Source organism: Danaus plexippus, chromosome 17 (assembly GCF_018135715.1).
Source record: "Danaus plexippus chromosome 17, MEX_DaPlex, whole genome shotgun sequence".
Lineage (NCBI taxonomy): Eukaryota > Metazoa > Arthropoda > Insecta > Lepidoptera > Nymphalidae > Danaus > Danaus plexippus.
Window position 1 is genome coordinate 6,618,598 of NC_083548.1, and position 26,906 is coordinate 6,645,503.

General features: G+C 29.5%; 1 protein-coding gene across 2 annotated transcripts in view; it reads left to right on the top strand.

The window, feature by feature from the left end:
- The first annotated feature begins 5,590 nt into the window (after positions 1 to 5,590).
- Positions 5,591 to 26,906, top strand: part of LOC116771267 (rho-related GTP-binding protein RhoN-like) — a 60,920-nt gene continuing 39,604 nt past the window's right edge. For both annotated transcript variants that reach the window (XM_032663076.2, XM_032663078.2), the window contains exon 1: positions 5,591 to 5,809. The gene's annotated coding sequence lies outside the window, so the exon portion shown is untranslated. The remainder of the gene's footprint in view (positions 5,810 to 26,906) is intronic.

The following is a 26,906-nucleotide window of genomic DNA, read 5'->3' on the forward strand; positions in this document are numbered from 1 at the left end:
ACAAATATAATTTGAAATTAAGTTATTTTATTGTTACATCAACTTAATAAATTTTAGAGTTCAATATAATTAATTCTTTTGATTCTCAAGTTGAGACTCCCAGGAAGAATTGCTTTCTAAAAATTTTGATAGTCACAACTTCATTATATTTACTTATTCACTTAAATTGCGAGTAGTTTTAAAATAAAATTCGCGTAGTAAATCCAAAAAATATTAGTTTTATTTTAATTAAATTTATTTTTTATTTATTATAAGATAACTGTTGACAATTATATAAAAAATATAAACATAATGTTAAAGATATTAACATCCTCTTTAGATTGTAATTTTTTCTTTATATAAAAATGTTTGAAATGTAAAATAATATATTTCAACATACATTCACAGACACTCTTATCTCGTCTGCCCGTGATCACGGTTGCTGCAAAGTAACCGAAACGTCGGGATTATTTAATTTTTCAAAAAACAAAATATTGCGTCGTAATCCAAAAATATTAGTTTTATAATTCAAAATTATTTTAAATATTTTAACTATCTCAAGGTTAAATTTTAGTAAAGAATTTTAATTTTTAATCGAACAAATTAGCATTTCTCTAATTGTGGATTGAAGGAGTATGTTTTACAAAGCTATTTATTTAACCCAATCATGCTGAGTTTTATCAAAACAGTGATCTTCACAAGATAACACAATAAGTTGTAATTATGTGTCATCAATTAGCCTTTGAGACATGTCTGTCAAATATTATTTTATCGTTCAGACATGAAATCCAAATAAATATTTTAAGATGAAAGTTTGCTGATTATGTGTATTTGTAAATTACTTATAAAATAATAAAAAAATTGAGACAAAATATTTTTTTCTCAATTCTACCCTTATACAAAATAAAACTATGGGACGATCTTTGAATTCCAGTTTGTGGTTTTAAGTAGATGTTTGCATTTTGTTTACTGTGTGATTTAACTCACACACCCACACACAGACATACACAGACACACACACACACATAAATGTGTTAAATTCCAAAACAAACTAATTATATTAATTAGATAACTGTATGAACCCTGTAGTATTTACTGTTATTTTTTTACACAAATCCAGAACCGTTTGATATTGTTTATAGAGGCTGTGTTTTATAAGTGACAAGTAAATACAAAAACTTAACAAATTATATACTAAAACCTTCCTCGAGAATCGCGCTATCCATTGGTGATAACTGTTTCATAATCGGTGCAGTAGTTTTTCCGTTTATCGCGAACAGACAGACAGACGGACGCGGCGAGGGACTTTGTTTTATAATATGTATTGATGATTAATCATATGAGTTAAATTAACGTGAAGTTTTCTTAGGAAGACAATATTTGATCTAAAAATGTTTAATATAAAAATAGTAAAATATAAACTTTTCTTCTTCATAATTCTCAGTTAAATTGCTTCAGTATATCAATCGACCTGTCCCGACTGTGTAATAAATATTATCCCTTGACCAGCATTCTTTTAAAATGTGTTTTACTGAGGAAGTAACGTATTTTATAGTAACACAAAGCAAAAAGATCACTAATGATTGCTTTCAATAATCAAATAAGGATTTAAAATATTACATTTATTCTTACAAATGCGGGTGCTGTAAATATCATCTAGACGGTTTCATGAAAGACGGAAATGTCTGAATATATTTAGCACAGCAAGCAACATATCGAGGCATGTGATAACAGTACATGTAGATACACCTTGTTTCTCTTGATATACAAATTATAAAATATTGCTTTAAGTAATAAAATAAAGCCTGCCTGAGGCCTCATTCCAGCATATTATCTTGTCGCTTTTCGCTTGAAATATACCTATATTAAATGCATTTAATCGAAAGAGCACTTAAGAGATACTTAAACTTCAGTCGTTCTTGATATGGAATAACTGAAATTGCTGTTTCAACTTTCTGGTGTATGATACAATTTTTTATCGGTCACGTGCACTGGGGTATTCAAATGTAGAAGAAGCGTGTAGAAAAAGAAACTTATTTTCATTGAATTTTAAAGATGTTTTATAAGGTAGATCGATTTGTGAATACCGTTTAGGAAAACAAATATAATTGGGATGTTTAGAAAAAAATTATTACATTGAGAAAATCAAACCAACAAGATCTCATAAAGTGTGTTTGTTTGTATGGCTGTAATATATAACGATCGAATATATGTATATATATATATATATATATATATATATATATATATATCTTCTTAGACTATTTAATTTATCTTCTATTTATGTATGAATTTTAAAACGGGACGACGAGTTGAAAGTATGTGACACTTTCATCTGTTCTATTTGAAATATATATATACATATATTTAAAATACAAACGATGATTTTATTTTTAATAGAATAATAATAATATTCAAATTTTCAGTCATATATTTATGACAAATTTATTTTTCATATTAAATTCCTCTACAACTAACACATAAAATATACAAAGATATGAAATTTATAATTACCAATAATAAAAAAATAACTTCATATTTATTTTAAAAAAACTCGTCAGATTTATATGATTAATTTTAAATCCTTAAATTTTAATATACATTATATTTATATGATTGTCATAACTTATATTGATACCATATTATAGGAGGACGTAATAATGGTGTAGTGTGGTCTATTAGATGGACTGTGCTCGAAAATTTCTTATTTCAATCTTTTATAACTTACCTTAGTAAATTCTATAAATCATTTTAAATTATTCAATAGTTAATTTATTGTTATTCAAGATATTTTCAACTAATTAGTACGATGGTTTGGCTTTAAGATAACACATAAATACAGTAAAGTGAAAAACTTTTAACAAACGTCTCAAAGACACAAAAAAATATATATATTTTTTATAGAATATTTGGGATTAATAGGCAGTAACTATTGAAAAGATCATTTCTGTTACACGAATTAAGTTATTTAGTATTCCACTACACATGCAGACCCTTCTTTTATTTAAAAATATATAAAAAGACCACGACTACTTTCTATAACAATACAAAGAGCAATCTCAGTTTTGCACGACTTCAAAAGTAAGGTTTTTAATTCTACTAAAAGTTTTTTATCTGTTTGTTGCGAGATAGAAGTTTAAGAACTCAGTCAGAAGGATGAAACATTAGCAGACAACAATTATAGTTGCCTAAACCCAAAAGTTTGTAAGCAAATTCGAAAATACCGACTCCAAAAATAACATAATAAATATTAAATAGATGTAAGTATTAATAACTTGGTGTGATTCTCGTGAAAGACTTGGAGGAAATTAAAACAATATTTTTTAACTTTTCAGTTCACACATGTCTGTTTAAGTAGAGTACTTTCGAAGTATTTTTAGATGGTACCTTTTCTCTGAAACAAGTGGTTTCAAGATATAAAGATAAACATATTAACTAAGACTCTTTAAAAGTATTTTTTTATCCAGTATTTTTATACAAAAGCAATATTTTTTGGAATAGAAGAAAATAAAATAACGTTTTAAGTTAAAACTTTAAACAATCAAAATGAAAGCTTTCGTTGTTCAACCATAATATTTCCATGAAATTGTGACAATTGTTATTATTGAATTTAATTAAGATCTTCAACAGTGAATAAAAGCGAATGAACGGACGAAAATTAAAGAGTTAAAATTTTCGTTCGTTCTTTAATACAGATAACGTTCGTTCATAAAGATTTTTAATTAATCTTTCTTTGTACAATTAAAAATAAGGGACTAAAGGTTCTTAATGGGCGCAGTCTTTATCAATTCCCACGGATGTTTAATCACTTATGTCAGCTATTTTAATACCTCACGTCACTCCGTTCGCGGTAGTTTTAAACTATTATGGAATCGTCGCAATTACTTTTAATAGTAGACCCAATAGTAATCTCCGCTTAACGCAGAGTTTAATATCAAAATGAGAACTTAAAATTTGTTACATTTTGCGTGATTAGTAGTAATAATAATCACCTTTTGATTATATGTGCAATAATATATTTACTTCTATTTAACTTAAACCAAGCAACGCTGTATTGACTGTTTTTTGCCTTTTGGCCTGTATTTTCTCGATTTTAAAATCCGTATCATTTTATCTTTGTCGGTAAAAGCTATAAAGTCTGTGAGAGAGACCTTTCCTAATATTTTCAAAGCATCTGTAATTGTATTTAGAAAGGAAAAATTTCATATTTTAAAATGATTCCGATATAAAAAAAATTGTCTATACGGTATATCATTTAATTGTTAGTACCTAAATTGTAAATTTTATAAAATTTTTATTCAAAAAAAGTAATTCAAATTTAAAACAACTTTGGTATCTGACGAACAACGGAGATCGCAAATGAATTTTGATCAAATTCTTTCTTGTTAAAACTCAATTCATTTTGATTTAATATAAAAGACATAACAATATTTTAAGTTTAACATCAATAAATAAATTTTTCTGAAAACCAATTTAGTTATAAAGTATATTTGTTTAAACATTCGGTGTAAATATTCTTATATCTCAACGTTAAATAATTAATGTAGCTGCAACATTGAAATGAAAAGATTTATATTTAATTTATTTGCCACAAATAAATATTAAAATATATGTTTTTATTATTTAATATTATTCATGGTTCAATGTGTATTCATTAATTTGGTTTGTCAACAGTCACACACACGCACACACGCACGCACGCACACACACACACACGCAGAAACGCACACGTACAAACGCAACACACAAGCACATACACACGATAATTTTTACTTAAGTCTGCATTATATAACTTTGAAAATATATTTTTTTATAATATAAAAATATACTTGAATATTATTTTGTATTTTTGAGGTTCTTTAGAGAGTAGATTTTTACAGTCAAGCCGCATCTTTGCCATGTAATCTTCTCATTAGTAAGGGATGCTGGAAAATAAATAATAAGATAAAATTATAAGTAGAGACTGTAGAGTGTAGAGTAGGTATTTATTTCCATTGGCAAGTGGCACTCTTCTGTTATTTTTTATTTTTTGAAATACGCTTACAAAATATTTTGTAGCAAATTTTTAATCAACGGTCGAGAGCTGTATTTTATTGGCTAAATATTTTTTTTACAAAATATGCAGACATTAAAGATATAATATCTTCTATTTCGAGATCCCGTTAGTTTCTTTAAATTTAATAAAACTTGCCTGTCAGTTGTCACTGCACCCTGGTAATGGCTAACAAAGAAAACGAATTCTAAAATAATTTAGGGATTCAAAATTGCTTTGCCTTTTTTTCTCATAACGAAGCGAGACAAGTGCATTCCAAAGGACTGTCGGGATGTTCTTCTTTAGATGTGAATATAAAAATTTCACGGTTCAATCATCTTAAATGTCGAAATGTCCCTCACTCTATCAAACACTACACTAATATATGTTGCTGTCTCGCTTGTTTGGAATCCTAGTCGCTGAGCTGATATCGACGCAGCCTTATCAAAGCTGATTCGTTATGCGATAATTGCTTCTATACTCTTAATAATAAAGAATATATTCAGATGTGTGGATGCTGTATAAGAGGTTGTTCACATACCTGAATGGCCGTATCTCGTAGTATTTGAGAATGGTTCGTTACATTAAAACCCTGCCAGTATTGCTCCGGCCGTCACGGAGAATGGTCGTGTCGTTGATCTGACAATAACCGGCTCCGCGTGCATAATCCAAAGTCGAATTCCGCCAACGTTATAAGTGCACATTGTAATACTTTCGAATAAAGTTTTAATATATGTGTTATGTGACTGTGTTTTATGTTTTTGGACCATACGATACCGTGACTGGAACATCATAAAGGTATGTCAGCCAGTTTGTTGGTAAAGTTTTTAATAATTATAATGTAGCAGCGGATACTTGTGATTTCCTTTCGGTATGCAACTCAGACCTGTTTTTCGTCCGATCAAGCGTGGGAAGGTATTTCGTTTGCGATTCCGTTTGCATTGTTTTGGTATTTCGCCTCATCGTGAGTTACACAATGATGGTGGACTAACGATTCGTCAATTCGGATATACCCATGTAAAAGTACCCGCATATTTTCTTTGAATTAAAACAACCGCATTTAAATAGACTATTAAATCTAACTCACGTAATTCAATCATGATAAGGGACTGCGACCAACAAGTTGAATAGTGAGACGAGATATTGAACGACATGTAATAATAGGTTTGAGATAATTGGCTCGAGATACTACTTACCGAATTAACTAGTAGTTTTTAACAAATGGTTTATTTTTATATTTTCTCTATACAAATAAAATTTAAATTTTAAATTATTTATCAGATTAGCTATAGGTAATTTAAATTTAATATTCCAGTCATGTACATTGTAATAATAGTTGTTTAGGATTTGTTACGTTAATGTCTTTTTAAAGAAAAATCTTCAAAGAAATAAAAAAACTTTTATATACTTAAACTTTTTGTATATTTTTAAAATAATATTTTATAATCATTCGATCTTCAACATTAATGTGTTTTTCAACAACTGTACTTCAAAGGTTCTGTGGAATTTATTTATTCAGACAATTATATGAATGTCTAAAAATCTGTGTATCCATTTTTTTTATAATAATCCCAAGTAGACTTGCTTTAATAATATTTAAAGGCATCAATTTCAGCGTTTATGTCAGTTTTGACTTTATAACGCTATTTGCGGTCCTTTGCTCGTGTCACGAGTATTCCTGATCTAAAGCGGTGTCATAAACATATTAAAAAATCTTATATATAATCATAACATAATTAGTGACTTTAGGAAAGATAAGATAAGCCGAATGAACTCAAACGGTTTCCGTCGTGAAGTCGGCTGATAAAGATACAATCAAATACATTATAAAATGTATACATTTTTTTTTCTTGAAGAAACAAATTTTTTTTGAAAGATTTTTCATTGTCATGAAGCTATTCATGTACTGTATTTTTATGTAAATCATTACAGCCTATAAGCCTACCTGCTACCACCAGAGACAAGAGGACTTGGACTTAGTCCAAAACTGCTAGTTTTCTTGCAATTTTATAGGCTTTAAGGCTTAAAACATATCATTACGTATATATAAATATTTTGCAGTGTTGCATAACAAGCTTACATTATTTCATTATGTTATTGCCTAACAACTGTTCACCCACGACTTTTCTCGCGTGTTTGAAGTTACTTTCGAGACCATCCATTAAAGAGATTTACGAGGGAAGTTGTCTCTCAGTACCACGGTTATATAGAACACAATACAAAAAAATATGTACGACGTATTATCTTAAAAAAATTGTATAAATGTGTAACAAAAACGAAAACAAGACTTTTCTTTTATGAAAAGAATATTTTAAATGAATAACGTACAAAAAGAACTGCCAGAGCCAAAATAATTTGATGATTCTGAATAACTTCAAAGGATATTTATTATTTTTCACAGTGTATTATGTTGTCCAAATATTCGTTGTCTCGAACAAAGAACCTTAAGATGACCTTCTAGTTTATCAAACAACCCTAAGCTGTCACCGTTTTAACGTCTTTAATCATTTATAAAAGATCGTTTTAGGATGACACTGTGATTAAGTTTTTAGATGTATATGTCGTACTTTGAATTAAAACCAATATAGTTCAAATTACTAAATATCTTAATGTATATGTGCAATAATTTTTTTATTCTGTTTTCCTACAAGGATGGGTAGTATATTGTGGATCTGTCTTTATTCTCGTTGCAATAAAATTATGTTCTAAGATCGATGTTATCTTTTTCTTTTATATGTACCATAATTATTATTAATTACCTGATACCAGTAATGACTTTATATTAATCTAAACTCAAACAGTCGCTCAATAGCCTCTGACATATCTTTCGTTCTAACGTCTTATGCGAACGGTAAATAAACTTTTATTGTCATTCCAAAGCTGAACAAATCGAATAAGTGAATGAGTGAATGACATGTAGCAGCCACTTATCCCTCTTCTCGTATCTCACCACGTAATAAAGAAGACCATAACCGTCTCTTGCCAATGAAATACCAGATTTCTTTTGGGAAATTATCTTCAGTGAGTCTTCCGTTTAAATTACTCTGGAGGGAATATCACGAACTCAGACTTCAAGGAACTTTCGTTCCTCGAATATCACTGTTCGCTTATGGAATAAGAATATTTTGAGCCTGTTTTTTGAGTTGTATACAAAAACAAATACCCAAGGTCAAATACAAAATTCTGTCACCACGTTTTACTTGCACCATTAGCTCTTGTGAAACAATCAAGTGAGACTAAAGGACGAAAAAATTCTAAACATTTATTAATTGTGGATGACTAATACGAAGTACTATCAGCACATAATGTATTTACATTATTTACTATATTTTTTTCCCTTAAAGCATAAATATTTTTAGAGTACAAGAGTAATATGGAACAAACATTAGGAATCTTTTATCATTACCATTAGAATTTGTTAAAATTTTTCATTTTTATTATATAATAAATGATCTCATTTAATAACGAGATTTATGACGCAACCGTATTTATGCTATAGACCGATTTAATTCAAGCTTCTATATACATGTGAAGTCATTATGACTCAAACACAATGGTTATGCAATTATCTCATATCTTAACGGAAACTGTGGGTAGTGTAACGCAGGTTTAAGAGAAGGTCACCTGTGGGTAGTGTGACAATGGCTTAATGAAGTATGTAATGGCCCAAGATAAGCTGGCTGTGACAAAATATATCTAGTTGTAAATACTGCTTGTTTTTTAACTATTCTTCTTTAACGTAAGAAGTTCATTAAATGGCACTCTTTAATATTTTTAAATGTTATATTTTTCATTTAAAACTTCAATAAAACCCAAGAATTCACTTCATTGATATTGCTGATGCAAATTTTGCGATGGCTTGGACAAAAACGTGAATCTAGCAATTTTGATCGAAAGAATTTTATATACTGCATTTTATATTCATGTCTTTAATTTCTATTGTCATTAAAATTGTAAGCATATTATCTTTAGACCTTTAAATAACTATTCAAAATTCGATTATTAACTGGTTTTACGCGGTTTTACCCGCAAACTATGGGATAATATATCGCATGTTTGTTTCAGGACTGCCTTTAGCTTCAAATAAAATTTCTTTTATAGTATTTTGATTTAATATTAAACATACAGAAGTTCGTGTTTATTCTTTAACGTAAATATCAATATGTACTATTTAATATATCTTTAATAGCAGCAAACTTCTTATCATACGCACCCATATTTCATCGATAATAATTTGCTAGAATACATTATTATCAATTGTAATTAGGTCTTTGAATGTGTCAACAACACGATAACTGCAAACAAAGAGTAATGGTTTAAAAGTTAATTTACCATGTTCATTAAAAATGTATGTATTTTTAATAAAGTCATGTAAATAGTTGTGTTTAATTTATTCAAATAAACAAATGATGAAAATATCAGATGTTTTTACGTTATAAAATTATTAACGAAGTATATATATATATATATTCAATTTTATTCAATATTACGTCATTTTGTCATACATTAGACACACAAAGACAAACTTTTTCGCATTTATAAAAGAAATTATTATGTTTTACGTAAGACTTCTTGAATGTTTAAATTAATTTTTGTAGAATTTATTTATTGTAAGTCCATTCCCATTTCATATTAGTTAGAAACAAATCAATTAGTTTAGGAGTTGCTTCGGATCAATAAAACAGACTAATAGACAGAATCGTAGTATTACCTAGTTAATAGTACCCTAGTTCTCGTTATTAGTGTTCAGAACAGACGTATCTTTTATATATTTTTTTACAAATATATAATTCAGTGTTATTATACTACTAAGATTTTAAGAAAGTTTACGCAAGGCTTATTTGTGAACTGAAATATATTTAAGGAGTTATCCCCCGCGTTCTCAGAGGTGGTAACTTTCCTAATAATGTCACATATTAAAGCAATAATCACAAGTTTTGAGACGGAGTTAGAAGTGAGATGAACGTTTGTTTAATGTTACAAGTTTATTAGTTTAAATGAATGACAGAGATCAAGTTATATTGGACATTCGGTATTATTTCATAGTCAGTATTTTGTTATTTCATATTATTTTCATAATCCCATATCTAAGAAATAATAACGTATACACATAGGTCAGCACAAGTTATTTCTATACTATAAAATATTACATTAAATAAAATTCCTCTTACCCGCACAAAATATATGACATAAATTATACCTAACTGAAACTTAATATATTATAAAATAAACATGTATTATATTCAGTCACAATAACATTTTTTAAATCTTCATTTTAATTTAAATAAAGATGCCTTTACACGATAAAATATGACTTAAATTTTCAACAAAAGTATACAGCCACAATACGTAAGTATATAAAAAACTTCATCTAGAAAAAGAATTCTTTTTTAAAGATTGTAAAGAATTAATGAGGATAGATTTTTCACAATGATTTTAAATCACTTGAATCTCCAAGTGTGTTATATAAAAAATCTAAATGTATCTTTCAAAAGAATGACCTAAATTAACACGTGGCTTATTAAACCGTAGAAGTAGGACCTACGGAGAGTTTCTGAACACGGTATCTGAAGTAGTTGTAAACTACAGATATGATTATATTCTAAACTGGCAATAAACTGGGATTATCAAATATTAATAACGACACATGTGAACGGATTATAGAATTTATTTTCAACGAGTTAAAGCACAAAATTGTAGAAAAATATTTTTGTTTAGTTTCTTCAATGGATTCGTTTGACGATTACGCGATTGGTCTGAATCATTTTTACGTAAATATATTTTGGTGTTAACACTTTCAATTAAAATAAAAAAAACTGAAGCATTATTATGAATCAAATGGCTAATAAAAAAAAAACTTTTATTGTATTTCTTTGTTATATTTTAATAATTGTTAATTAATAAAAATAAATAAAATGTCTACAATTGAAAGTAAGGTTTAATATTACAAACAGACACTCCAATTTTATATGATTATATAGATAACAATTGATGATTATTAATGACGTAACATCAACTGTCATGGTCGTATTAACGTATTCCTTACAAAATAAACAAAAAACATTATCACTATTTGTATCGTTGACAGATCCATTCCGGCCGCCATCTCTGATAAAGTGATTCGCTTAACTTTATTCCCGTTAAAATATATATCGATAGATCCAATGTATGTCGACCACAAATGTATTCGTTGTACCTAATTCATGCATAATATATCGATAAATTTGGTTCCACAGAATATTTCGCGGAGCTGTACAAAGAAATCCTCTATGCAAATCCGCTAACTTAGTGAGAAATTTAACGGGGCGACACAGTAAATAAAAATGATATAGTTACCACACGGTTTTATATATCATTGTGTGACTTTTATTAACTCACAACATTTCTAAGAAACAATGAATTATGGGAATGACAGGCATTCAATTTATTTATTCATAAATTCATTTGTTTGTTTTGAGATTAAAGTAATTTATCCAAAAGTAATAAAACTTTGGACGGGAGATATCAAACGACTTCCCGTCTCGGTGGAAATCGCCTGTCCATCTTAATTCAGTCGTGTTATGGGTGGTCTATCATTATGTTTTATTTCATCTACATAGTATATAAAGCAATAAAAAGCTTTCGAAATTCCAAATACAAATTCTTTGAATAGCTTTCGTTATTGAAATAATGTTTTAGTTTGTAACCCTTATGTCAAGTAGAATATAAAATTTTACAATTAAAAAAAAACACACATATATATAGTGTTGTTCATTAATTTGCGTAAATTCAAAAATATTTATATTCTTTTGTATAAACACAAAACGAAATTAAGTTATTCTTACTAAGTAGTATCCATAAAACTATAGAACCATATATTTTTTTTCAAAGACACCCAAGTTAGGGTATAAAGTAAAATAGTTGATAATATCTAAAGCGTTTTTGCTATTGAGATATTAAAAAAACCAAATAAAATAAGATGTATGTATGTTTTATTAACTAGGACTTTAATCATATCTCGTACTTTCTCTCGTAACTGCCACTATATTATTTAACAACTTTTATAAGCATGTTTGCGATACCGAAGTTGGCTAGTTAAAAGTCGCGGAGAAAGTTGGTAAGCCGAAATTATATGCTTGAATATTGAAATGAGAACGAATTACGAAAAAAAGGTTTTGTTTGAGATTTTTTTTTTAAATGTAAATGACTTTAGCTGTCACAAATGACAATTCATATTAAAACCTTATTATTATTTTTATTAAAATAAAAGTAAACTTTAAGCACCGTTCATTTTTATGACGCTCGTCATTTTTAAACCTAGTTAAATTCTTTGTATTGTCCCTTCCTGTGTTCCGAGTAACGACAGGATGGAATGCTAGTCCAGTATTATTTATTCAGTCTTTAGGGACCAGATACGTGGGCGGTTGACGCTTACGCCTTATGTAGAGGTTCTTTCACCTCTATTTACTGTTAAGTCGGTTAATAATATATTATTACAATTAAATACAAATATGAAGCTAGTCCTTATTAAACTTTAATTAAATAACCCGATAATTCGACATGAACACTGAATTAAATACACATCTGGGGTTAAGCAATCTGTAGTAAAGTTGCTTCACAGTTATACTTTATAAGATATATTAAATCATAAGACATTAAATGTTTTCTTTACTATAATAAGAATTCAGTGGTCGGGTCACAAATTACACGAACAATAAAATTGTATTGGATGTTAATCTTATTAACTTATTGTTAATCTTATTAGCTTTTCTCTGTTATATTTTAACGAAACGGTATTTTTTAAAAGTTTTTCTTGTAATATATTATACCAAGTACTTATTCTATGTCCGTCTGCAAGGAATCTCACAGGTACGTTCTTATTTATAGGTTACCTTTTCTGTAGCTGAACCCTATTTACGTGCTCCAATGAGACCAGTTCCTAAAATGGTAGAGGAAATTGTCTTCTCAAGACGTTATTGTCTTGAAATAAACATTTATTATTTATTTAAAAAATTGTACTTATCCATACGCCACTCGCGTACTGCGGTTTCAATATAGTATTCGTTGTTTTATATATGAAACAATATAATTTTTAACCCGTAACAATCAGTTAAAGTAACCAATCATCTATCCATCACACTATAAACTCCTAACAAATAGCAGTTCAAGGGGCACGGAAATTATGAGTTACTAACTGAATATTTCTTGATCTCAAATTAACTTTTGTATTTAGGGCGGAAATTAAGAAAACGTTTCTATCAAATATTTTGCTACTGATCTTGCTGAGAATAATCTTGAGATAATAACAATTATATTGAGATGTTTATCATAGCCCTGTCGTCAATTATAATGTATGTATATAGCAAGCAAGTTATCCTATTAATCTTTTTTTTAAAGTTAATAACAACACATACTAAGATAAGAATGTAATTAAGACATTAGTCAAGTATATCATGAAGTTAACATTAAAAATAACTCACGAGTTGGCAGTCAAAGATAAAAGCTTTCTCTTTTTGACATAAGGACAACCGGTTTTTATATAAATTCAGGGCTGTTTTATATTTATGTAACAATATTTTAAGTCCCAACAGCCTTACGAAAACGTTAAAGGTCATCGGACGTTTTAATATTTAGTATTAAAATAATTTAAACAGCAGATGGATTGAGTGCGGTTGAATTTAACACAGAGCATTGTTTGTTCAGACAACAACTATACAAACCACATAAAACTGACTTTTATTTCAAGAGCGTCCGTTCTAAAATAAACTTTATTTCGTATTACGGAACGGTTATAATCGTTTATGTTGCAATTATGTTTGTTGATAACGTATCACATAACTCCACGTGTTACGTAACCGAGGATTCGCAATTCATTTGGTTTCTACTGAATATAAATTAGACGTAAAAGCGAATTTGTATTCTAAATAAGTTTTTAATTACCGCCACATTGTATGAGGCCGGTGTATAGTTACATTATTTACATAAAATATATCTGTTTGTAAAATTTATTTAAAACATGAACATCCATAGCAAATAATGTTGAAATTATGGGTATTATTTCGTGTTAAATTTTTGTTTATTTCGGTTCTTCCATCTGGAAGTGACTTAAGTGACAGATTTCTGATTTTGAAGGAGAATATTCTGCAATGATTTTTATTGAAAAAATGCAATTTTATCATAATTAGTTCTTGTAATTAGATTGGTAGTAATAAGAAATGATTTACAGTCGACATTTGTCACGCTCAACTTAGGGACTAAAATTTTTCAATAAAAGTATTTTAATCAAGATTTGCAATAAGCGAACAAATACGCGATGGCCCAAAGATGCAGAAAAAGTGATTTACTTTGAAAACTTTTTTAATATCTGAAGTTATTTTAAAAACGTAGCAGATATCTATAATCGAATTCATTTTTCAATTTCATATCACGATTTATATAACTAGTGTTGAAGTAGAAAAAAAATCTTGAATATAATTTAATTGCAGCCGTGAGATATTTAAGCAAAACGAATGAATGCCAGGAAGTTGGTCTCACAATGACGGCAATTGACATTCCTGAACGTATACACAATTTCGGAAACATACAATAATAAACCGTGACTGATAGAGTTAAAAGTACAATTTTTTTCGTATTTTTGGTGATTCTATACTCATAAAAATAATACATCATGTATTTGATGAGTTAAATATTTTGTTTTATGGATATATTTAGAGAAAGTTTCCTTATATTATAATAAACATTAAAAGAAATTCAACGTATATATTAAAATGTATTTAACGTATCCAACGACGTTATAGAAAGTCATGGCGCCGGTCCTGCAAAAAAAATATTCATTACTATTGTTTTTCTATCAGCAGCTGCAAAAACACCTTTTCATTGCGGTTATAACCGCTATTACTAATACACCTTTAACTTTTAATTGTACAATTACATAGAGTTCAAAGGACGAGGTGTCGTTGTCATTAAAAAATAAAAAAGTCTTATGGACTATTTAATGTTTATTAAAAGTACACTTGGAATAAATGTTAAAATTTAAACTTTAATTATTGCCTTAATTTCAGAGTCAATGGTTACTTTTGAGCTTATTGAAGTACTAAACCATTGTTCTGTAACGAAAACTGAAGATATTTTCCTATTCAATTTTGGGTATTGTGTTAAGTGTCTTTCAAATGTTTTGCTCTAAACGAAAGAACTCGAGACATTCGGTGATAGACAGTAACAATGTGTACTTAACATCATTCATTGTATAAAAGCGATGAAACAAAAAGAATTTGACAAAGGACACTCTGTTCAAACGAAGGTGCTTATGAACCTGTAAGCAATGCTGAATATTTAAATTTGCTTAATCCTGACTAAGTATGTAAGTGTCTTATCTGTATGCCGTATGTGTGAATCAGTTTCAAATTTAAGCGAGCAATTTGAAATGTTGCTTTTATAGGGGAATTTTATTCATCTTTAAAATTTTTAACGAACTTCAAATACAAAACTTTATGATCAATGTCATAACGAATAACCACAACTAAAAAAAATAAATTTATTTTGTACAAATAAATCGATAAAAATGCATACATGAAGATCAACATTTATTTTTCTAAACACACTGACCGCGCGTTCATTTATGCTTCATTTATGCTAAAAAAGCAACATATTAACTCCAGGTTAAAAGAAAAATAGTTTTTAGTCAATAACTTTGACTAAAAACTGAATAGTTGTAGATTTTATTTCTGCAAACGTTATATTACTTATGAATCAAATAAAAGTACTGACGTTGTTAAGAAAAAGTTGATTGCAAAGTTTTTAAAACAAATAGGACTTAAGAAATTAGTCTAGGAAGTATAATTATCCGCTTAAAACAATTACTTGTTCAATCAATTGTACTTACAAACTACAACTTAGTGGAAGTCGGGCTTAGATTAATTTGTTCATTAAATGGTCTTGATAAATTATCTAATTTTCCACAGAAAGTTGGAGTAAGACTATTTATTTTGTTTGATTTCTACACTTTTAATATTTCTCTCTTGAGAAAGAAAAATATTTAAAATTAAATTTAGCATGACTTTTTTAATAAATAACATTTCTTTTATGTAACTTAACATTAATTGCGAAGATATGGTTAACTAAAGTTGTCTTTCATTTCCCTTCCTTCAAATGTAGACATTTAGTTTCAACTCAAAACAAACACGCTTAAGATATATGCCAACTTAATGTACTGGTAAACACACATTTCGTCACTAGAGACTGCATCAAATTTACCAAAGGCTTACAATTTAATCGGACGTTAAATTACTAAACCATTGTTACGAATCACATTGTTTACTGAACAATCGCCAAAGAGAAAGTTGCATTGGATATATTTTTAACCGCCATTTCTCTTTTATGCCAACTGCAATTTTAACCCGTAATTTCTAATTCAATGTACTTTTTTTTAAGGAATTAGTATAATAATTTATTGTTTAAATTAGAAAATAAAACAAAAATGATACTTAAACTGGAATCAATGATTTAATGAATACGACGACACTACAAAACCACCACTCACGCAGAAATCCTAGTGCTGGCATTGAGTCAGTACACGAGAATGTTTTTATGATACTCACAATTGAGATTATTCACGCTCAACCCTGATCCTGTAACTTAAGGCAAATTCTGTTGACGGCTCCTTGTAGGTTCGCTCGCCAGCTTTGAAAGATTTAATGGCAAGGTGAAATTCTGCTCTACTCTCCTAGCACAGTCAGTCGGGTTTTTCTTAAACTTCTAAAGAATAGTTCTTATATGTCATTCTACCCGTTGGTAGGTAAAAATAAAATAAGTTATCAAATAAGAGGGTCGACACTTGGTGGCGCCGGTTCAAATGTGATAGCAGTGATTGAAAAACCATCAGGCCTATGGTTTTGTACAGATAAAAATTATGCTTCGGCGTGAAGATGGATGACAATGAAGGGACTCCTCTAGGAGGTAAAAAGATAAATTTGATGGTGTTTCATTTCACAAGATATGTATCACCCTATTTGGAAACTGCTTGAAGTGTGATTTTTAATATACTCTACCACGGCCGTACTAGTACCACCTTGATTATCGTCTACGTTGACTTATATTGACTCAAACAGGCATTAACGACTACTTGTAGTGCAGAGTCCCTCAAAAAGCGAGAAATGTAGGCAATCGAATCAGGGAATAGGCTATAGGTAGAAAACTTATCCTTAAGGCTGACGAGCCAGACTCTGTCGTAAGTTTTCGAATTCTCAAGTTTAACTGCATGAGTTTCGCCGTTCTTTTATAGAGTTCTTCCCCACAAATCTGAGGCTAGCACCAGAAAATTCCCAGTCCACCTACTTTGGAGAAACTCGTATGGCCACTTCTGAGACCTCTCTGAATTTTTTAAATGAGTGAGTCGTCTTCTGGTTACTGTTTTGCGATCGGTAGATACCAACATAAAGTATTTCATCAATACCTGTGTTAACCAGCAACCAAAGTGTTGCAAAATTGGGAGTCTTTAAGGACAGCAGATGTTATTGTGGACATACACGTACACACATACTTTGTTGCTGGAAAAAAAATATTCTCGCTAGTGGATGTGTATCCAGGTAATACCCAGAAATTATCATATCGTCCAGTCACAAAACAGGACGTTTGAGCCACCCTAAGAGTAAACACAATCGGCGGAGCAACCTATTGACAACCTATGGCCTACTAATTGAGACCTGAATTGACTACGGAAGGTAAGCGGAGAAATCGTCCTTGAATCTTATACCTTTATCGACTCAAACTTTAAGAAAATGTTCAGAGCCATCAGCTTTACGGCTTCATCAGACAATATATAGCAACCTAACAAATTGGTCGATGGTTAGTAACTAGACGAACTGTCGATGTTAAACTTTCTCACCTAGCAAACGTTAGATTAGACCAGTGAATTCTAAATACTCTATTCCCACATGAGCGAAGGGATATATTGCAATTGAATTTTAACATAATATATGTATTTGAACATTGTTCAAATGTCACGTTCATAAATCAAAATAACCAATAGCAAGCATTGAACCGTATATTTCAGTTTCGGATGCATTAGAGTGATTAAATGGAATGAAATCTATGGACCACTAGATATTTGTGGTACTAAGAATCCAATTTACTCACCCATCTCTATACCTTATGAAATATGTTGTGTTTATTGTTCATTTGAACAAAAGGTATCTTAGCTATTTGAATGATTATTTTTTTAATGTCAATAAGTCTTTTAATAGTTTTTTAATTTGTATAGTACTTTGTATGATATGAATTTTAAATAAATGAAAGCATAAAGTAACAGAAATGTCTGTTTAAAAGTTATAAATGTACATTTGAGTGGTTTTGCAAACAATATTTATTTTCTATAAACATTCTCGTCTCTAGCATGAATCATTTCAATTCATATAGCAACGTATTCTCCATGGAATACATTTTCGAACTACTTTCAAAGGGAGCTGGTTAAAAGTTTCTTGAAATAGACAAACGCAAACAAAACTTGATTATATGTTTTGCTTAATTATATAAATTTATTTCCCGACAACAAAGAGTGTTTATAATAATTTGATACCATTGACCTCTATTAGAAAAAGGCTTACAGTTGAGGCTATATGTTTAGTTGTTTATCTACAGGGTGGATGAAGAATTAAAATGTGATAAAATAAATTGACATATTTTAAAAACGTCACAGTTTATTCTATTTTGTTGTAAAATATTTAAAGACAGTTTTTAATTGGTTGTTATCGGTTATAAGTTTTTAATAATGTCAGTTTATGTCATATATTGATATCATATATTCGGTGAGTATCAAAACATATCAATAGTTAGGCAAATAACAAAAACACACAAAGAGAATTATTCTTTTAGTATATTGCTTAGGGTAAAAAATTATTATTAAAAAAATCGAAATGCAATGAGTATTGCCTTTAAATCTTCGACACAAAACTTTGTGCTTAAAATATAAAAACTTACGAACGTATTGAAGCTTTGCTTTTAAGTACTCGCATAAGTCTTTTAACATTTCAAAGTTAGAGAATTGTTGAAAACATCATGTATATACGAGTATATATATATAGAGTGTATATATATATAGAGATTTTTATAAGGTATTGATCAGATTTCAGAGGATCTTTGTATTTGTATGATGCATAGCGCGAAGTCGATTTAGTATGGAACTTTTTAAAATATTTGGGTAATCGATTTTTTTATAGCCATTCTCTGTCCATTGCTACCCGGGTGAATGAACCCCGCATTGTGCTGCTCCACTTGACTCAATGGGTTTATTGTGCAGCAATAGATTTTTATTGCAGCGGCTATTTGTACTTTTCTCATAAAGCTAAGTGCTAATATGATGTTTTAAAATTAAAGTCCCAATGATTTGACTAGGGTTGGTTCTTGACTGAAAATGTCGTTAGCTTCTCGAGTCAGCTATATATATTTTTGAATAGGTATAAAGCTTGATTCAGTATCAGAATTTTTGATATTATACTTACGTCGCCTTCAAAGTAATTTGTTAATAATCGGATGCCCTTCCCTAATGTCCAAATACATAAAACATGAGAGAAAGTTCTTCAATTCTAAAATATGTTTGCACTGTTTATTGAATAAAGGTTATAGCTGTCTCACGAGTCCTTCTTATTTTCTTCACCAAACTCATCACTCTCTAAATAATAAACACAAAGATGTGTGTATGTGTTTGTTGGACTATATCTACCGAATTAATTAAGATATTTTGTATATACACATAATCAGCTAGTCATAATTTATTAGTGGAGTAGCCTATAGTATAGTATATATAGTACAGGCTTTTTTTTTGCAATTGAAGGCAAAAACTTCAAGTAGTAGTGTATATGTTACGGATAATGCTAGAAGAGAGAGAAAACCTAGGTCAGGTTAGGTTAGTATTACCCAACCTAGGTCTACCCAAGTCTAGCTGGGTAATTTTAGGTGTTGCGTAATTTTCGAGCCCGTGGCGTGAAACTCGGGGGCCCGCGGTCCACCCCGCCGCTTGCGCCTGCCAGCATTTTCCATCCTACATGGAAACAGTTAATGAAAAATAGAGCACTTCACGATGGAATTAAACGAGCTCCTAACCCTTATCCAGGCACAAGTACACAAGAAATAAACCTGTGTTAATTTTTTTACTCAACAAACTTTATATGAACATAGATGACGTGCCCGATTAATCTTAGAAAATCAAGCTAAAAAAATGAAAGCCTTATCTAGTTTAAAATTTCCTCCATGTTCTGAGACGGTATGGTAAGAGTCATAATACCAGATGTCGATAGAGGAAGAGGCGAGTTCCGGAACGTGCTTATGGCAGTTATAAAAAAAGCTAATGATTTATTTAGGCTAGGAAACGAACGTGGTACTATTGAGGAAATATTCTCAAGGAATCAGTTTTCGGTGTCTCTTGATAAACTGAATGATATCAAAAATATATCACCTGAAAAAAAAACTTATGAGAGCTTTCAAATGAACAGTCGCTTTCAGGAGGCCAGGGTTATAAAAGGTATAATTGTAAAACAAATTGTGCTACAGAAAAGCGTAGACGGAAAATTTTGTATTTCAAAATGTCGTATCAGTTTATCTTGCTCCAATAAATAATTTCAATTTTAATAAAAATGACCGCTATTAGTTTTTGCTATTAAAGCTGTTACGTTAATGCTCTTCAAGCGATTACGTTCGCCTTTACTTATTTTTTAAGTAATAAATGTTTAAAATGCCTTTCGATTTTCATTTTACTAATTTATTAGACAGATTCTTAACATTACCCAGCCAAAGTTGGCTAGACCTAGGTGAGCATAGATAAACCCCGAATTAAAGTTTATTTTATTTATTATTCGGACTTTACCCAAGAAGCTTGGGTAACACTAAGTCAACCCGGGTAACCCTAGGTTTACTCCACATAGCATTAAACGTAACATATATATTATAAGAGATATGTATGTCCGTTGATTATATTGAAATAAACTTAAAAATAAATTCCTTGATATTAATATAGTTAAATCCTCTTGATCATGTTCCCTAAGTGTATCGGTGTTTAGTTGTTAATAGTTATTGTATACTATTAATTACTATTTTTTGCCTCACGACGTTAAACTCATAGATTTTATATTTATTCTACTTCGTACCTTTCGTATATTCCATCAAATTATTTTTAATTAATGAAAAATGAACAAAACACGTTTTGAATTCATAATTTTAGTATGTATTTTAGATAAATATATAATTGCTACTCCTCTTTAAAGGTAAGTTTTGTAAGCAATATCCTTATATAAAAAGGAAATGTTATTTTTGATTCCATTAACTAAATTTGGGATCAATGTGTAGTGTCTCGTGTCTAGCTCTGTTAGGTTTTGCAGTACGTCTGACTTGCAGTAAAATATTTATTTAATATTTATTAAAAAAATACACCTACAGTTTGTTGTAAGTTTTAAATAGTTTTGTAAACGCATATAATTTGTATATTTTTTTATGTTTTATCTGTATATTTTTTACTGCTTTCAACGAAAGAATTAAGGTCTCTCGCGTCTCACAAGGATAATATTAGTCTAAGTTTAAATGGAATCAGTTAGAAGACTCTTCTTGTAAATGTATTTAAAAGAATCCTTACTTTTATATCAAAGAATTACTTCTATTACAACCTGTGAGTTTATTGAATCTTCTAGTAGCTTTTATTCACAATATAAAATTGCTTCCTTTGTTTAAAATTAATTCTCAATCTGTAATTAAATTAAATTTTTCGTTATTCTTTTGAACTATAAATCTGAGAGTTTTTATTTAGAACTGTATCTCCTACACATTCTGTTAACATTTTAATTAGAAATAGTGACTTGTACTACTTCTATACAACCACTAATATATTTCAAACCGCGTATAATATAAACCTAATAACTTATAAACCTCGTAATATTGGTTCATAAATTAATATTGACTCCTCAACTTTGTTATGAAATCAAGTAATGTTAAAGGTTATGAAATCTCATATATTATATATTAAACAACAAATATTTATCTTTAAAAAGTATTAATAGGTTTTTTTTTTTTAATTTGAGGAATTCGAAATTCATATTTAGACCGTAAAGAATAGAAACATAAAAGAAGAAAAGAAAACAGGATCCATCATGGATAAAGCCAGGTTCTAGAAAGAGTAAAATTAAATTAATTTATATTAAATAATATTTATTTATTGATAAAGAAATGTAATATAAAGAGAGGAAGCATTATTCAAAATTGTTCTATTTTTACCGCTGTCTTTTTGAAGAGCTTTCCTAATGTGTGTTGATGGTAATAATTTAGCTTAAAATAATAATATCTAAATCATTGAATAGAAAATTATACTATTCCTATGATGTTTTAAATGCGAATTTCTTAGAAATTAATTAACAATGAAAAGAAATAGGATTTTATTTTCTTTATTACATTAATACAGTTATTTGCATATATTTCTTATGAATAATGACTGAATATAACGTCTTTAATCAAGGCGATTAGGAAAATGGAAGGGAAGTGTTGAGCAATTTCAAAAGCTTACTCGGGTCTTTGATTAAGACGTAGTGTAATTGGAAGTTTGAAATCTGCATAATACATACTCGCACTTTGAGCGCACCAACTTAAAATAACGCGGACTTTGAGAAAGGCTTTATCCTAAACTACATCTATATAAAAAATACTCCCATTAAACAGTGTATTCGGATCATATTAATTTTATCTGAAACATAAACATTATATCCAAATATATTTATGTATAAACAAAATTTTACAACACCATAAAGAGATAAATAAATTTCAATAGCATTATCCAAAGATAGTTTTACAACACAGGAAACCGTTAAACAGCCACTAGAAGTCTAAAACAGGACTGATTATAATGTAAGTCTAAGTACGGGCGATAAACGTACCATTAGGGTGGAACGAGTGCAGTCGGGAGTCTAGGCGTCAGACAGCTTCTAACTACCGCCGTACCTCTCTTGTGACTTATTTGTATCTGAAGTCACACAAAAAAAATCCTTCGTAATAAATGCTTACTAGCTTATTTATATTATCAATGACTTGTCATTATCCGCAACTAAATTAATTTGCTTGAAAATTTAAGTGTCTTATGGAAAAATAAGCTAGTTTTAAAATGCCACAAACATTTTAATATCTGTTATAGATTTTATATAAATTACCACGAATTGGTGTTTTATAAACAAAAATATGAATGAAAATTAGCGATTTAAATATGCAGCAATCCAACCAGAAACATGATTTAATTATCATTCATTCTATCTAGTCTTATCCTTTGAGCACAGTTAGTCTCGTTAATATCTGAAACATAAAATGTTAGTTATGCGATGCTTTCCAATGGAAACGGGAAACCAAAACAATATTAAACCGACGATTAAACAAATACAAAAGTCCTAAATTAAACTGTTCAACATTATCTAATGCTTACGTTTTTCTATGCCATTGTCCATAGCCACCGAAGGGAGGTAGGAATGGCATTAAACGTTCTGAAAAAGGCGTATTTTTTAGTCAATTTATTCGTTTTTGTGTATATATGAGAGAAAGATTGCCTGTAATGACTATATTCTGCAAGTTTTTCTTAAAGCGAATACAGAACCATAACAACCTCTTTGTCTATTAGATCATTACACTTATGAAAATTAATAATCTTTAATAGATAAAGATTCATCATACGGGTTAAATCTGAATAGCTCAAATTGTAAATAAACACTGGGAGGAAGCGATAAGTGCTATCATTTGAGAAGCAAGGTACAGAAACTACTTAAAGATTAGAGTAAGTTTTATAAATACTCATGCATATTCTTTAATGATGTAATCTTTTGCCATTGAACCTTAAGTTACTTTGATAATATAACCAGCTACCACGCACAATAAATATTTCATTTTCTGTTAAATGTAACTGAAATAACATCGCTATAAAATAAATTTTTTAGACCTATCAAACACATTGGACAAGTAAAATGCAAAAAAAACCACTTAATGGTAAAGTACTTTAATTTAATTGGTATATATAATCCATTTATTGAAAATACTATAGATTAATTAATTAGTTGATTGTTTTAAGTTGACTTCGAATGCAAACTTAATTACAACACTCTTCACTATTTAATATAAAACAGTTAAGGTTAAAAATTCGTGTTTGATTTTAATATTGACAGAACTGCCTTCCAGCTTTTTTGAGGAATTCAGTTTTTTGTTCCCTCTACGCTTGAAATTTTTGTGACAAAGGCTGCCTGTTACTGTAAAAAAATATATATTTCAGTGGAACAAGGCTATGAGCAAAGCGTAACACTTGGATATATCTGTAATCTTTCGTTTTCTACTCGTATGTCCAATGCTTTATACTGGTACCTAGAAGGTGCTCCAGAGCTATATTATGTGGTCTTTCGGTAACCTTGCCTCATTCATTGCTTTAAGCTTGATTTAGGGCGACAAACAGGATGGCTGGCATAGAGCCAGAAGTAAAAGATGACCAAACACTGAGAAATTTTCTGTTCGCTTAAGAGAAAACAATCGCTGATATGCATAAATTGTAGGTGTTCATTGTTTAAGACGTTATTTATGAAGTCGTTAGCCGAAACTTACGTAGTCATTTTTCTTTGTTAATATTATATCTAAATGAAACAATCCAGAATACAGATGATGTAGTCCCATTATTAAAACTTAAAGTCTTCCACGATACATAAATAGTGGTCTAAAAGCAATGTAATGTGGGATGGGAACAGTGTCATCCATCTTCCTAAGCCTGATTTAGCGCGACGCGGGCAGGCTGGCAAAAAGCCAGTGAAGGGTAGATGAGCAAACACTGCTTTTATCTTTTAGGTAAGAGGGAAAGTTTTTGAGGTAGTTCCTTATAGCTCAAAGAGAAGTTTAACCAACCAATATATGTATTTTAATTATTCTTTTATGGGGTAAACTAGTTTTACAACATTGAAACTTTTTAAATGGCTATTTAAAATATTGATGACTCAGTTATTTTTGTAGTAACTTAGTTCTGTTGAAAAAGGAATTGTTCTAGATCAACTTTCGTACGCTTTATTGGTGTTGGCCGAGTTGATAAACAGTGTGCAGCATGCTTTGTTGGATATGGATCGGTTTGGGGATATTTTGACGGGTACCAATCGTTTATTTTTCGGCCCTACAGTTTTACGTCAGTCTTCACAATATTTAAATGAAAGTTTTTGGACTACTTTTGCTTTACATTTATAAAGTATCCTAACCTAACTGTTTGAAAAATAAAACCGAGTAGTTAATTAGAAATTAATATTATCTAACTTCTAATAATATATCTTAGTAACTTTTGGATATCTTATCTCTCTCATATATCTCTCGCATAGTTTAATCGTTACTGATATCTCTCTCCTAGTACATAACAAATCGACTGACAACATAAAAAATTTACATTTAAATTAATTTACCTGAAGTGAAATTGCTCGAATGCATCATATGAAGTTTTTAATCATTTTATGCAAGAGATTTACAATAGTGATAACCTTATACCCATAGGGGAATACGATATGCTATTTATATATAATACAATGTAACAATTAATTATTGATACAAATATGTACAGTGGTATTGTATAGTATATTTCAAATTATTAAATAGACGATATTGTAATACTTTTTAAGTGAAATCTTTTTTTTTGTACTTCTTTATGTGTTAGGTGTGATATTTTTATTGAAGTTTCAAAATATTCATGTCTCGCTATAACCTAGCTATGTTAATTAATTCATTAAAAAACTATAAGATATTCCTCCGGCATGTACATGAAAATAAATTTTCTATATTTATCTTTTGATACATTCAAACTTTTTATACTAGACAATTAGTATACCTGAAAAAAAATTCAACTTACATTTGTTTTGACAATAAATATTTGACGATAAAATTCCATTCCTTTGCTACATACTGTACGATATAAATAAAAAATAAAATTGAATATAAATTAACATACTGGTACGCTACTTGGTAAAGTTAAAGAAGCCCAAAGCGTTGTACATGAAAGCATCCGCAGGAGAAAGTTTCGAGTCAGATCACAGACTAAATGCACATAATGTGCACATCGTCTGGATACGACACACACACACTCAAATGTAATTACATCCCTTTTCATACATACTCCCGACGTACATGGCTGCATATGTTGTGAAGTCTTTGTTCTGCTTGAAGTACACGCGCTGTATATTTTCGTGTAACATGTTGCGATGCTTCGAATGTCGGTAGTTGTTTTCTTTATGCATACTCTTGTTATTACAGCGCGGAAACTGAGAGGTGGTTTTTTATTTATTGTTTATTCCGCCAAGAATAAGTCGGAAAAATTGTTATCTAGAATTCCCTAAAGGCTTTGAAGGAATAACATTTCTTTTATACTACTTTCTGTTGTGTTCCTTCGAGTATTGTATAAGATTACTCAGTTCTTGTTTAAGTTTTAAATCGATTAGTCTCTAGACTCGAAGGTGAATTTCGTAATGGATACATTTGTATTCAGAGCACAGAATCTTTAGATCCTCGGAAGTGACCGATGTTTCAGGCATGATTTTATTTGGTTCAAGTGCTGTTAAATTTTATGTTCGATTACTGCTGTCAGTTTTATCTCTTATCGCGTACAACTTTATGTCAAAGCAATTTTTTTATTTAAAATGATTTAAGTGAAAATAAATAGACTCCTCTACAGATTTATCGTCAGTAATACAGTACAATGAATTTATTCTGCCCATATAGTTCTTTGTGGTATGTCAAAAGAAAAAATGTCTGTACAGTAAAATTTCTCTAAAAATATGTGTGGGTATTTTCTTTAAATTTTCAGACAAAAATAAATAAATAAGATGACTATGTGAATGCTTGGCCATGGTTTTAAAAGACCTCAATCAAGTGGCGACTTTAAAGCAATCATCATCAG